Here is a 12,710-nt window from a genome sequence, read left to right as displayed (position 1 = left end):
TATACGAATTAGTTAATTTATTTTGTAAAAATAAGAGTGCAAATTGTATTATAAAATGTATTACGTGATAAGTATGGGTACAATAGGTAAACTATAGTTACAAAAATAATGATACTTATTTTATGCTATATTAAAATAATATAAAATTACTTACCGCAGTCAATGAACTGTGTAATCAACCCGTGATGGCCGCTGGATTCCATACTGCACATATGTAATATCTTTGTCGCTCCCCACCACTGCAATTTCCGTCGCTCAACAACTAATTTCTCAACTGCCACAGCTAAATAATTATGAAAGTACCCACACCATCTAAAATGTCCTACACTGTAGTTTCATTTCTCATAATAACGATCGACCGACCGACACAGACAGTTTAATATTAAACTTTGTTCTTGAAAGTAAACACATTCACATAAGAAATTTTACTATGTTGCATTCTTTTTTCAAAAATGTTACCTCGCAGCTTACGGGAACGCATCGATTAACAAAAAAAATTTAACGTTACGTATTGGTGAAATAAAACAAAAATACTAAATGACAATCGGAATTGCCTGAATCTCCATTCATATTTAAAAAAGGAAATATTAAATATTTTAATTACATTTAACACGACCTGCTTCCAGAACCGTGTAATATAACAAATGTCGAGACTTACACAACTTCATTTATCTTCAATAAAAGTCTGAAATACTCCTTACTTGCGCATGCGCATGCGTTCCCCCGCTCTGTATGAGGTAAAAGAAAAAATATTATTATTTTTCACTTAAGATGCAGTATAGTACAGTTAGTTACCGTACCTAACTTCGCACGGGCTCTGCTCAATGTTCATTTATGCCTAATCATTTCTCGGACAAATATAACAATAAAAAATATACAATTTATTATTTTTTAATTTCTGAAATTAAAAAAATTATAAAAGACAATTTTATAAGACGCGTGATAGTTACAAACTTGCTTAAATCTGAGTCTTGGTTCAACAAGCGATTTTTTTCAGCATTTTAATAATTATTTTTCTCTCAGATTTGTCACCGCTTTTAAGTCACATAATGTTTGAAATATGGAGATCCGAATAATCGACAATTTAATAAACATTAATCTCAGATTATATTTAATTTGAATCTGAATTAATTCTGAATTTTGTTACAAGAAAATCTCTGGTAATTCGAGTACTTAAAACAAGTAATAATTTATACGTAAATTTTACGGATAAATGAAACATTAAGTCCGGTTAACTGGGAGAGCCGATGGATAAGATCAGTGATTATTTTACAAACTATATTATAAAACTTTAAAAATTAAAATAAACAAAAAAGTTATTTAAGATTTGTTAAAGTTCTCGTAGATTTGTCATCGCTTTTAAGTCGCAAAATATTTGAGATATGGAGGTCCGAATAATCGACGTTTTAATAAACAGTTATCTCAGATTATATTTAATTTGAATCATAATTAATCTCTGAATCATCTACAAAAAATTGATAAAATTCACTATTTTTTTTTTTTTGTTTTTATAAACTTCCTTAAATTCTATTGTAGCTCCGCTTCTTCCCTACTGAAAAATTATAATTCTCCACAATTAAAAAAATATATATATTAATGAAAAATTATAATCCATAACGACGCCCGACGTTATGGATCGGGCGTCGTTATGGTCGTAAAAAAAATTATAAATTTAAAAAATCGCATGAAAACCACCTTTCATTCATTTACATAAGGTGAACTGACATATGCGAATTTCACTCGCGCTAGTATGTCGAGAACGGTTGGACCTAGACACATGAAACTGCCGGCTATCGTTCCAGGAAGTTGGAAAACACACTTTCGAGTAAGCCTTTCAAAATTTCGTTAAAAATCGTCTGTGTGAATCATTTTTGAGATACGCCCTTTTTTTAGAAATCATTATTTAATATAAGATATACCCTTTCTTATGTATAATATATATAAGATAACGTCATTAGCTATCATAAAAAAAAATCAATTTACAACCTTTATCACCTATCATACCAATTTCGCTGAAAGTAATGATGCCCGATTTTTTTTTCAAAACATCGTTATCAATTTAAAAGTGATCAGAACTTTTAACTGATGATTTTGAAGTTTAAACTGACATTATAGACATATATTACACTGTCGTTGAAAGTAATGATGACCAAACATCATAATAAATTTTACACTGTAAAACAGTGGTTTTACAATTTTAATGAGTCTGATTAGGATTCGAATATGATATCCTAAGATTAATAACCCAAGCTCTGTCACTACATACAAAAAAAAAATTTATCTGGACAAAAAATATTTTTAAAAAAAATTCGAAACCTCAGTCACATCGTATTCAATCACTTTTAATACACGATATTCAATTTATTAAAAGTAAAAATAACCTAACAATATAAAAAAAGATGGCTTCTGAACAATAGAAGGGAGGAAAAATATTAGTACTGCGGCTACTTTGTACGTATGGTGACTGTGAGAGGGGGGAGAGAGCAGAGAGGGGGGAGAGTTCTCTCCTTGGTTCGCTTCGAAATTCATCAAAACAACTACGTAGATCAAAATGTGTGTTACGTTGATGAAAAATTATAATTGATTATAATATTATTAGCTGTTTCCATTATATTCAGCGATGTAAAAAAATCAAAAAATCTTACATAATAATATTATCTAACATTTTCTTTCTGATATTAATCTATTAAAAGTGATTAATATATTAAAAGTGTTATTAAAGATTAACGTTGTGGATACAGTAAATAAAGTTTATTTCTTCACGATTCGTAGTTGTGTTTTTAAAACCGTTATCAAATTTTGTTTATTTGATTATTTGTATTTAGAGAATTCAGTATATTTAAATATATTTTACGTGAATCTGACAACCGTATAGAAAATAATTCTACGTGTAAATGAGGTAAGTTCTTTCAAATTATAATATTTTGTAATAAGAAATTAGTACACAATTAAATAATGTGATTATATTGGTTAACATATTGGAGGAATTTGGGAGTTTAATGAACTAGACATTTTATTTTGGCAAAAATTATTATTTTTAGGTTAGCCAAATATATTTTTATTCTTGTTATTTTAATTAAAATTAAGTACAGATTACTTTATAAAAATATGTAACTAATATAATTTGCTTTCAAGTAAGTACCGATACACTATAAGAGGGGTTTTGCTGAATCTTTTGTAGACTAAACGTTTTATTTACGTAATATTTCAATTTAAATGTGCACTACTTATTAATTATTTCGGGTTTCAATATTCTATTGAAGTTCTGTTTTTTGTTTTAAAAATTTAGATTTCTGTTTAACAACAAAACCGTTTGCCTGTGTCTGCATTTGGTAATTATAAAATTAGCTATCTATTTTAGAAAGATAAATTGCCTTTGTTATTCATATGAAATACTTTACAAATATTTTCTCACTTTTCTTGAAATTTACATTGATATGTTCTGTAGATCAAAACGGTCGGTTTTTATGTTACATGGTCAGATTTATTATTAATTTTTTTTCGACAAAAATTTAGCCAAAATGTTTGTTCTAATTTCTTTATCATTTTTTTACTTTTTTTTACTTTTTTTATTAAAAAAAGACTAGACTAATGAATAAATGAAAGCAATTTTTTAAATTCACTTGTATCTGTTAGCTAAAGAACATGGCTAACGGTACATAAACGAGTAATGATGAGGAGGCTGTCAATTATTTAATTTTACCTAAATTTCAATTAATTATAACCACGCACGTAAACGTGATTATTGCACATATATATAAAAGTACATTCGCGTGCGTGCTTTTATAATTTTTCTTTTTTACTAAACATTTATTTTAATTTAAAGCAGAAATTTAAAAAATCGAATATTATAATTAACAATAAAAATGTAATGTCGCCGCGACCGTGTCACAGAAAGCGTACTTCCTTGCTACATAATATACCAAAGGTATTGGGTTCGATTCCAGATTAGTATGTGAAGAATTTTCCACAATTAGATTGTAACTTCTTCAATAACTAATTATTTTAAAGAAAAACAGCTGAACTACAAATTATTATAGATTATAGAAAAGATTAACGAGTGGTACATAAGGATGTAATGATATGATTTCATTATTTCTAAATTTATCTATCGTAGCCGATTACTACTTTACGCGCGCGAGCGCGCACACACACACACAAAGAGAGATTTATTTTTTATTAATCTAACAAAAAGTAATGTTTGAAATTTAATCTATGTTTGTTCAGATTTTGTCTTACTTCGTTCTTATATAGTAATTAGCTGTTAACATTGAACAAAATATTTAACTGTGTCTCATTTTCATTTTGATAATATACTGTTATCGTAACACAGTTAGTAGAGATAGTACAGCAAATGACTAATGTACTGAAGGTCTCTGGATCGATTTTTAACTTGGACACCCCCAGATCACAAGGTATTCTTTTATTTTTTATATTTGTTAATATTTTATATTTTTTTGTTTAAAATTTTCAATTTGTTTTAATTCTTACTTTTTACTTTTTGCAGGGGTTTTATAATATGTCTCCTATTTTTTATTAATGTTAATATAAATATTAGTTAAGTTTTTTTTAAAATAATTTTTTATATGTAATCAAATATATTTTGATTACAATTCGAATCTTGGACCTCCAGATGAAATGCCGAGAGGCTACCACTCCGCTACGGTGATCAGAAGAGTGGTATGCTTAATTTATATCAGTATATTTTCTAAAACCTGGGTTCGATTTCTAAATGGTTTTTTAATTTAATTTTTTGATATTAACTATTTTTTTTGTTTTTAATAAACCTTTATTTAGCTATTTAACTGTTATTAATAAATAAAAATATTTACGCATAAAATGAATTTTAAATTATGTTTAACAATTTATTGTAAGATTTATTTTAATCATTTATTTTGTTTTAAATAGATCTCGAGTGTATATGTGAGGGTGCGCGCACGTGTGTTACGTAATTCATATAAACTTTACCACAAGAACAGTAACATTAATCTATATTGTTCAAGACAAGACGACGTGTATAACCGAAGATCACCGATTGTACGCGGAGATGAACGAACATACAGTATACAGTCTTAACTCACCCGATCCAGTCGAGGTTTAAATTTACGTATCATCAATGTGTGTGTTGCTTTGGGTAGAGAAAATTAACTCTTTATTTTAACATCTTGGTATGTATTTTTTTTTACATATTTTATTTGTTCTATCTAATACATAATTATTAAAACATAAGGATTTTAATTAAAATACGTATATATTTAATTTTTAAGTGGTCACCTATGTTTCGTTTTTTAATTATATAGTTAATATAGAATGTAAAGTATTACGTTTTTGTATTATATTTTAAAAAGTAGTATTGAATAATTTGTTTAAAACCCCTCTCTCGCTCGGTCACTCTCTCTTTTTCATTCTTTCTTTCTTTCTCTCTCTCTGTGTGTGACCTAATCCTTTATAAACATCAAATTATTGTTGATTTTTGTTTGATTGTTTGTATTTTTGTGTGAGTTTGCGTGCGCCCGTGCATGTTTGTGTATGTATATGTATTTTATTCTTCTGATAGTACAGTCAATTTGTATTTTTATTTGAAAATCCTTACCTACCGATTGATGTTTTTTCCATATGTTAGGGGTGATGAGGATTAACTCCAGATTTTAATGTTATTTTTTAATCGTTAACAAATGTGCCTAAATAAAATATGACCCTAATTAGGCGAATCTAATTAATTAGTTAGTGAATAATGTTTGTCATTGGATGTAATTCTGAAGGTAAAACGTAATAAAAAAGTTACTACGGGGGAATTTTAACTCGTTTTATTTCTATCGCGATTTTTCCGTTTTTCAAAATTTCATTGCTCATAATTAAAAGGCGAGAGCGTTGATCGACAAATGGTTTTCGCCATTGTTTTTCCCGTAATACATTACATTACAATCACGTATCGTTTCCTGTTTAAAATATATATATATTCAATATGGCGGATTCAAGATGGCTGACAAAAGATTTCAAACGTTTCATAAAGTAGAAATTTTTTAACTACGTAGATCCATATTTATTTCTACTTCCTAGTATTCCACGGGGTACTTACGTATTAACGCCACCGCAGCTACAGCTTTATTTAAAAACAAAGTAGTCAATCGGATTTCGGTGGAAAATGAATAGTCTCTTTATTAATTTTAATAAATGGTTATTTATTTTATAAATATACTTTAACCAAACTTAACCTACGCTCGCTAACCTTGATTAATTAACACCGTATTTATTTAATAAATTCAGTAATTATTGCAATTATTTATTATTTAAATAATCAAAACATTCCTGTAAATTAATCAAGGTTAGCGAGCGAAGCGAGCGTAGGTTAAATTATATTTATAAAATAAATAAATATAAATAACCATTTATTAAAATTAATAAAGAGACTGTTTTGAATCTATGTTAAACTCTTTATCGGCCCATTTTCCACCGGATTTCGGTGAAAAATTTTAAATAAAGCTGTAGCTGCTGTGGCGTTAATACGTAAGTACCATCTACGGTTTCAGCCCGTTTCCAAACTTTAATTTACGGTAATATGATCAGCCGAAGGAAAATGAACACCGTTGAAGATAGAAAAGGAAAGTAAACGAAACACTATAAATGCTTGCGAAACGTATTTTAGAATTTTTTTTCATTAATGCTGGTTAAAATAATAATTTTCTACATTTCACTTTGTGTAATACCAAACTTATTTTAATGTATTAACATAATTATCATAGATCTGTATTCTCGTTTCACAGAATAGCCTTTAAATAACGGGATTATTTTCATATCTGTTTAGAATTGCATGATAATACAGTTGTTATGGAATGGCATCTGATTTTTATAAAATTTTAAATATTTTGTTACCGTATTTAAGACGTAAGTAATGACTTATAAAACAAATGTTTGTCGTAAATCCCTTTCGTTTTTTTTGTATTCAGTCATTTGACTGGTTTAATGCAGCTCTTCAAGATTAACTATCTAGTGCTAGTCGTTTCATTTCAGTATACCCTCTACATCCTACATCCCTAACAATTTGTTTTACATATTCCAAACGTTGCCTGCCTACACAATTTTTTCCTTCTACCTGTCCTTCCAATATTAAAGCGACTATTCCAGGATGCCTTAGTATGTGGCCTATAAGTCTGTCTCTTCTTTTAACTATATTTTTCCAAATGCTTCTTTCTTCATCTATTTGCCGCAATACCTCTTCATTTGTCACTTTATCCACCCGTCTGATTTTTAACAATCTCCTATAGCACCGCATTTCAAAAGCTTCTAATCTTTTCTTCTCAGATACTCCGATCGTCCAAGTTTCACTTCCATATAAAGCGACACTCCAAACATACACTTTCAAAAATCTTTTCCTGACATTTCAATTAATTTTTGATGTAAGCAAATTATATTTCTTACTGAAGGCTCGTTTAGCTTGTGCTATTCGGCATTTTATGTCGCTCTTGCTTCGTCCATCTTTAGTAATACTACTTCCCAAATAACAAAATTCTTCTACCTCCGTAATCTTTTCTCCTCCTATTTTCACATTCAGCGGTCTATCTTTGTTATTTCTACTACATTTCATTACTTTCGTTTTGTTCTTGTTAATTTTCATGCGATAGTTCTTGCGTAGGACTTCATCTATGCCGTTCATTGTTTCTTCTAAATCCTTTTTACTCTCTGCTAGAATTACTATATCGTCAGCAAATCGTAGCATCTTTATCTTTTCACCTTGTACTGTTACTGTTACTTAAAAAAAAAAATGATTTAATTATTTTGTTAGATCTTCACTAAAAATCACATCCTATAGAAGTTTATACTTTTTATCTTCTATCTTTGTTCTTTTTATTACAATTCTTTTAACTTTATAAGTTAATGTAATTAATACTTCAGCACGTATCAACTAATCACCTCGCCAATCGCCGAGATAGAGTAGTAATATCTTCCCTTTCATATTTCGTATACCGGTCAGGCTTGAAATTCTAATTCACTTCAAAATGTCAATACCATACTTCCACACACAACCTCCAACCTAATATAATAAATATTGAATTAAAATAGTAAATTCATTTCTGCGAGTAAGCCAGGTTTTGTACTCGTCGAGTTGAAGTGTTATATATTTTTCAGTTATTATCGTTACACTTCTTAACCTTCCTCTGTTCAAAAAAGAATTTAGGAATTATTTTTAAAAAAGATTAAATTTTTTGTATTAATTTTATATTTAATCTTTAGGCTTCGGTTACAGCTTGGACAACACTCCATATGTGTAATATCTGTATGAGTTTTACGCATTAAAAAAATAACCATAAATTGAAGATTCTATTATAAATTGCACGCATAATCCTTATAAAAAAAAATAAGTACGTAAATTTAGACTCAATTTGATTCTCACAGAGTTCAATTTTTCTAATGTAGGTTTTGTCTATAACTAAGTTAATTAAAAAACCTAAAAAAGGAAAGAAAAAAGATTGGTGTAATTGGAAGTAAGTGGGTTCGATTCTTGGTTTTAAAAATACTTATTTTGATATTACCTATTAAAGAAAGACTTATTCTTTAATCACTTTAATCACTATTCTTTTTAATCACATTTCAAAACACAATCGCATTTTTAATATTTATAAAATACTTAGTTTCGAATCAATTTGGTCTCCATACATTTAAATTTATTTATAAAACCATTAAAAAAACAAAAAAAAACTTATATACTGGAGAAATGAGGTTTGATATTATCGGCTTCGACACCAATTTATGCTGCTTATACGTGTATTTAAAATATAAAATAAAAATGATAAAAAAATAAAAAGTAAAATAAAAATCTCGGAGGGTGTGAAAAAGAAATAAACCGAATGGCTTTACTTTAGACAGTATTAAACATTTGTAAATTATTATTATTATTATTGTTAAACGTGCTTTATGCAGCCGCGCGTTCGAGACGGCAGTTGTGTAGTTTAACCTTGAAACAGTTGTACGTCTCATAGCAACTGGAGTAGTAGACAGCGCGTCGGCGAGCAGTTTTGTCTACGATAGCGCAGTATAATTTGTAAAATTATCTCTGAATAAATAAAACGAATATTTTATAACCATTTCTTTTTTTTTTAATTTATTTTAATCGTATTGACAACATACAAAGTATATATATATTTGTTCCTTTCCTCGGGCCATCCGTTATGTATTTGCTTCACAAGATGAGATGAAATGATAATTTTGTAGCGTGTAAAAATGCCATGCCTAACCGGGATTCGAACCCGGGACCTCCGGACAAAAGGCTAAGACACTATCACTCGCGCCACGGAGGCCGACAAACGTCAGTTACTATTCACCCAATTTTATTTAGGTTATGATTTTTAATTTTTCATGTTATGAATTTTGATAATAATGTAAGATAACGTAACCGGAAATCGAACCCAGAATTCTTTACTATACAAAAAGAACGTTAATTCAGATGCAACGTCACTCTGACTGGTTTAACAATACATACGAGTAAGTTAATAAAACATTGTGTGTGTGTGTGTGAGCGCGCGCGCACTCCATTATTCTTTAATTACGCAACAGACTTAAAACTTGAAATTTTTTGTACATCACGAATTCATTCTTTTGATTTCATTGACCCAAAAAATGTACGGGAAGAGTATTTTTTTACAAAAAATTTACTGCATTAGAAATTAAATCAATTGAGACACGCTTCACTAACAGTCAACACATAATACGTATTAAAATGGTAACAGGATACAATTTTCTTTTTTTTTTCTTTTTTTTTTATTACTACCGTTCTGGTTGACAAAACAATGTACACTTCATTTTACTTTATCAGATTAAATGTATCACAAAATTGATTTATATCCAAAAGGTTCTGGATCCGAATCCCATTAATTTTTTACGTACGAAAATATTTATCTACCTCATTGTCATAATTAAAAAAAAAAAATTGATGTGGGACACCACATGACTTCCTTGTATGCCTATTAAATTACATATACACATTTTTTGCTTCATTTGGTATAAACTTATTTCATTTGAAAGTGAAATACGATCCTCTAATTCTTTAATAAAGAATTTTTTGATTTTTTTTTCTTCATATTATTGAATTATTATTTATTGTAATTTTTTTACAATCACAGGTTAATAAATTAAATTATATTTACACGTTTTTTTTTTTAAATTAAAAAGTATGTAATTTTATTTCATAAAAATTCATGATATTTTTTTCTTTTTGGTTATTACTGAATTATTATTCATAGTAAAAGTTTTTTTACAATGAGAGTTTAATAAATTAATAAATCAACATATTTAAATAAAAGAAGTTAAAAAAAGGAGATGAAGTCTGATTCAAACCTATGTGCCTTCTCCTTGTAAAATCCAAATATTTCATTAAACTTTTACTTGGCTATAACTCTGGAACCGATGAAAATAAGTACCATTTATGATATATCGTTGAAAAGCTCTCAATCAGGGCTTATTACTGCAGTTAAGAAATAGTGGGCTTTTTTTGGACACTTTTGGTTCAGTCGATTGCAATAAAAAGGAGAAGTGCACAACTAGATGTTACAACAGTCCTAAATCCAAAATTTCAACATACTACGGTTAATAGTTTTTAAGTAATGCGAGATACATACATAAGTACAGAGGTCACGCCGAAACTGTCAAATGGATTCAGGGATGGTCAAAATGAATATTTTGGTTGAAATCTGAAAAGCGAAATTTTTCGCGATCACAATACTTCCTTTACTTGGTACAAGGAAGTAAAAAAGGTCTGAAATACTCCTTACCTGTGCATGTGTTCCCACGCTCGGTATGAGGTAAAAAGACAGTAATATTATTTTTCGCTTAAGATGCAGTCTAGTACTACAATTAGTTACCCAACCTAACTTCGCACGGGCGTTGGTCTATGTTCAACCCTGCGGCACATTTATGCATCATATCTCGGATAATTATAACAATAAAAAAATATTACAATTTAAGTACAGTTTATTATTTTTTAATTTTAATGAAATGAAAATAATAAATAATAATTTTTTAAGACGCTAAAAAATTATATGCACCAGTCCCCATAAAATACTATTGGTGGAGAAGATCATTCATTTTGTAAGTTTAATTAATTTTTAGTAAAATGACTATAAAACTTTGATGATTTCCAAATTACTTTCATATAATCTTTATTTTTATGAAGGAACAGTTTGAGAGTGTAATTGCAGAAAAACGTTTTTGTGAACAAAACAGTCGAAGAATCGATAACTATTTAAATTAACGGGTTGGCTAATTAGCTTTATTTTTTGTTACGAGTTAATAATTAGTAAATGAATAAAATATAATGAAAAAATGTCGGCCTATATCTAGCGCAAATATAAAACAGAATAACATTTCCTGAATGAACTGAGGAAACACACACGACGGAAAGAGCGGTAGAATCAGTGGAGAGTTCTGGGTTTAATCCCGGCAAGATTTGGTATTTTTCATACGCTTTAAATCTATGAATTGAGAAGGTAAAATTAAGTGAAATGCTAGCGCATTACGTCATTATTTACCAGTGATTATTTTATTAACTATTATATAAAATAAAAACGTTAAGTATGATTTTTTAAGTTTTTAATACTACTACATAAACCACAAATATCAAATAAGTAGTACAACCGTATTGCAAATGGAAAATATATAACATCAACTTTAAATATTGTTGGAAATTTATTTATTTTTTTTATATATTTTTTTTTTTATAAAAAATAGTAAAATGATAATATAATGATTCGTTATTAAATTAAGAAAAAAAATTATAAAAATTTTACCATAAGTAATAAAAAAATTTTTTTCTTCATTTCCTTACTGGTTAGGTTGTTGGAAGATTTATTCTATGAAAATGAATTGAATAAGATATAAGACAAATGCAACGCAGCGATTTATCTGATACCCAACTGTGGCGAGTACACTGGCAAGGCGGGAAAAAAATCAGTTTAAATGGCAACATAGCGTCTGTCATAGCATCAGTAAATGTTAGAAGTGTGTTTTATGAATACAACTCCCTATTAAGAATATTAATGTCTTACATAATTTTGAAGTAATTTTCAGTTTAAGTAAACCTTATTATCTCTTTATAAATAATATATTAATTTAATTATTTATTTATTTGTATAATCACACGCGCGCGCACAATTTTAATTATATATATTGAAATGTATTACTCTATAAATTTATTTTTTTCTCATTCAAATTTGTTATAGCAAAACCTTTGTAATTACAAAAATAAAAACTGATAGAATGTTCTAAATTTTTTTTGTATAAACTTCGTTAAAATTTTATTGGTAGCTCCGCTCCTTTATATATATATATAATTTAAATAAAAACTACTACCAAAGCCGATAAATTTGAAAAATATATTTATACAAATTTATTAAAATGTTATATCTTGCTTCCTTTCCAACAAAAATTAGTTGTTTTTTTGTGTTATTCCTAAGTATATATTGATTTATAAATAATTAACGACACGAACTGATATCGGTGAACAGACTAAAAACATGTAAAATTACATGTTTAAAAACTTTCTTTTTACACGGAAATACACTTTGCTTATATCACGTACTGTTAAATTTGATATACGATGGACGTATTTTACTTCTCTGGTTAATTAATGGTTAAATAACCCAAAGTATAACCAAATATTTAACTTGTTTCGTTTTATTTGCTTTTTTTTGTATTGTTTTGCTACTATTTAGAACTAT

General features: G+C 28.1%; 2 long non-coding RNA genes across 3 annotated transcripts in view; one reads left to right on the top strand and one right to left on the bottom strand.

Annotated features, from left to right (window-relative positions):
- LOC142332532 (uncharacterized) overlaps positions 1–380 on the bottom strand; it is a 23,086-nt gene extending 22,706 nt beyond the window's left edge. The window contains exon 1 of the long non-coding RNA XR_012758319.1: positions 155–380. This is a non-coding gene — a long non-coding RNA (uncharacterized LOC142332532). The remainder of the gene's footprint in view (positions 1–154) is intronic.
- The window catches only part of LOC142332531 (uncharacterized), a 20,853-nt gene extending 8,143 nt beyond the window's left edge, over positions 1–12,710 (top strand). The window contains exons 1-3 of one of the 2 annotated variants that reach the window (XR_012758318.1): positions 2,598–2,899; positions 4,909–5,168; positions 11,826–12,710. This is a non-coding gene — a long non-coding RNA (uncharacterized LOC142332531). Of the gene's footprint in view, positions 1–2,597; positions 2,900–4,908; positions 5,169–11,825 lie in introns of those variants that run through there. The other variant, XR_012758317.1, reaches the window with a different exon arrangement.

The sequence above is a fragment of the Lycorma delicatula genome, chromosome 11, assembly GCF_047948215.1.
Source record: "Lycorma delicatula isolate Av1 chromosome 11, ASM4794821v1, whole genome shotgun sequence".
NCBI classification, from domain to species: domain Eukaryota; kingdom Metazoa; phylum Arthropoda; class Insecta; order Hemiptera; family Fulgoridae; genus Lycorma; species Lycorma delicatula.
This window is presented reverse-complemented; position numbering and strand designations above follow the sequence as displayed.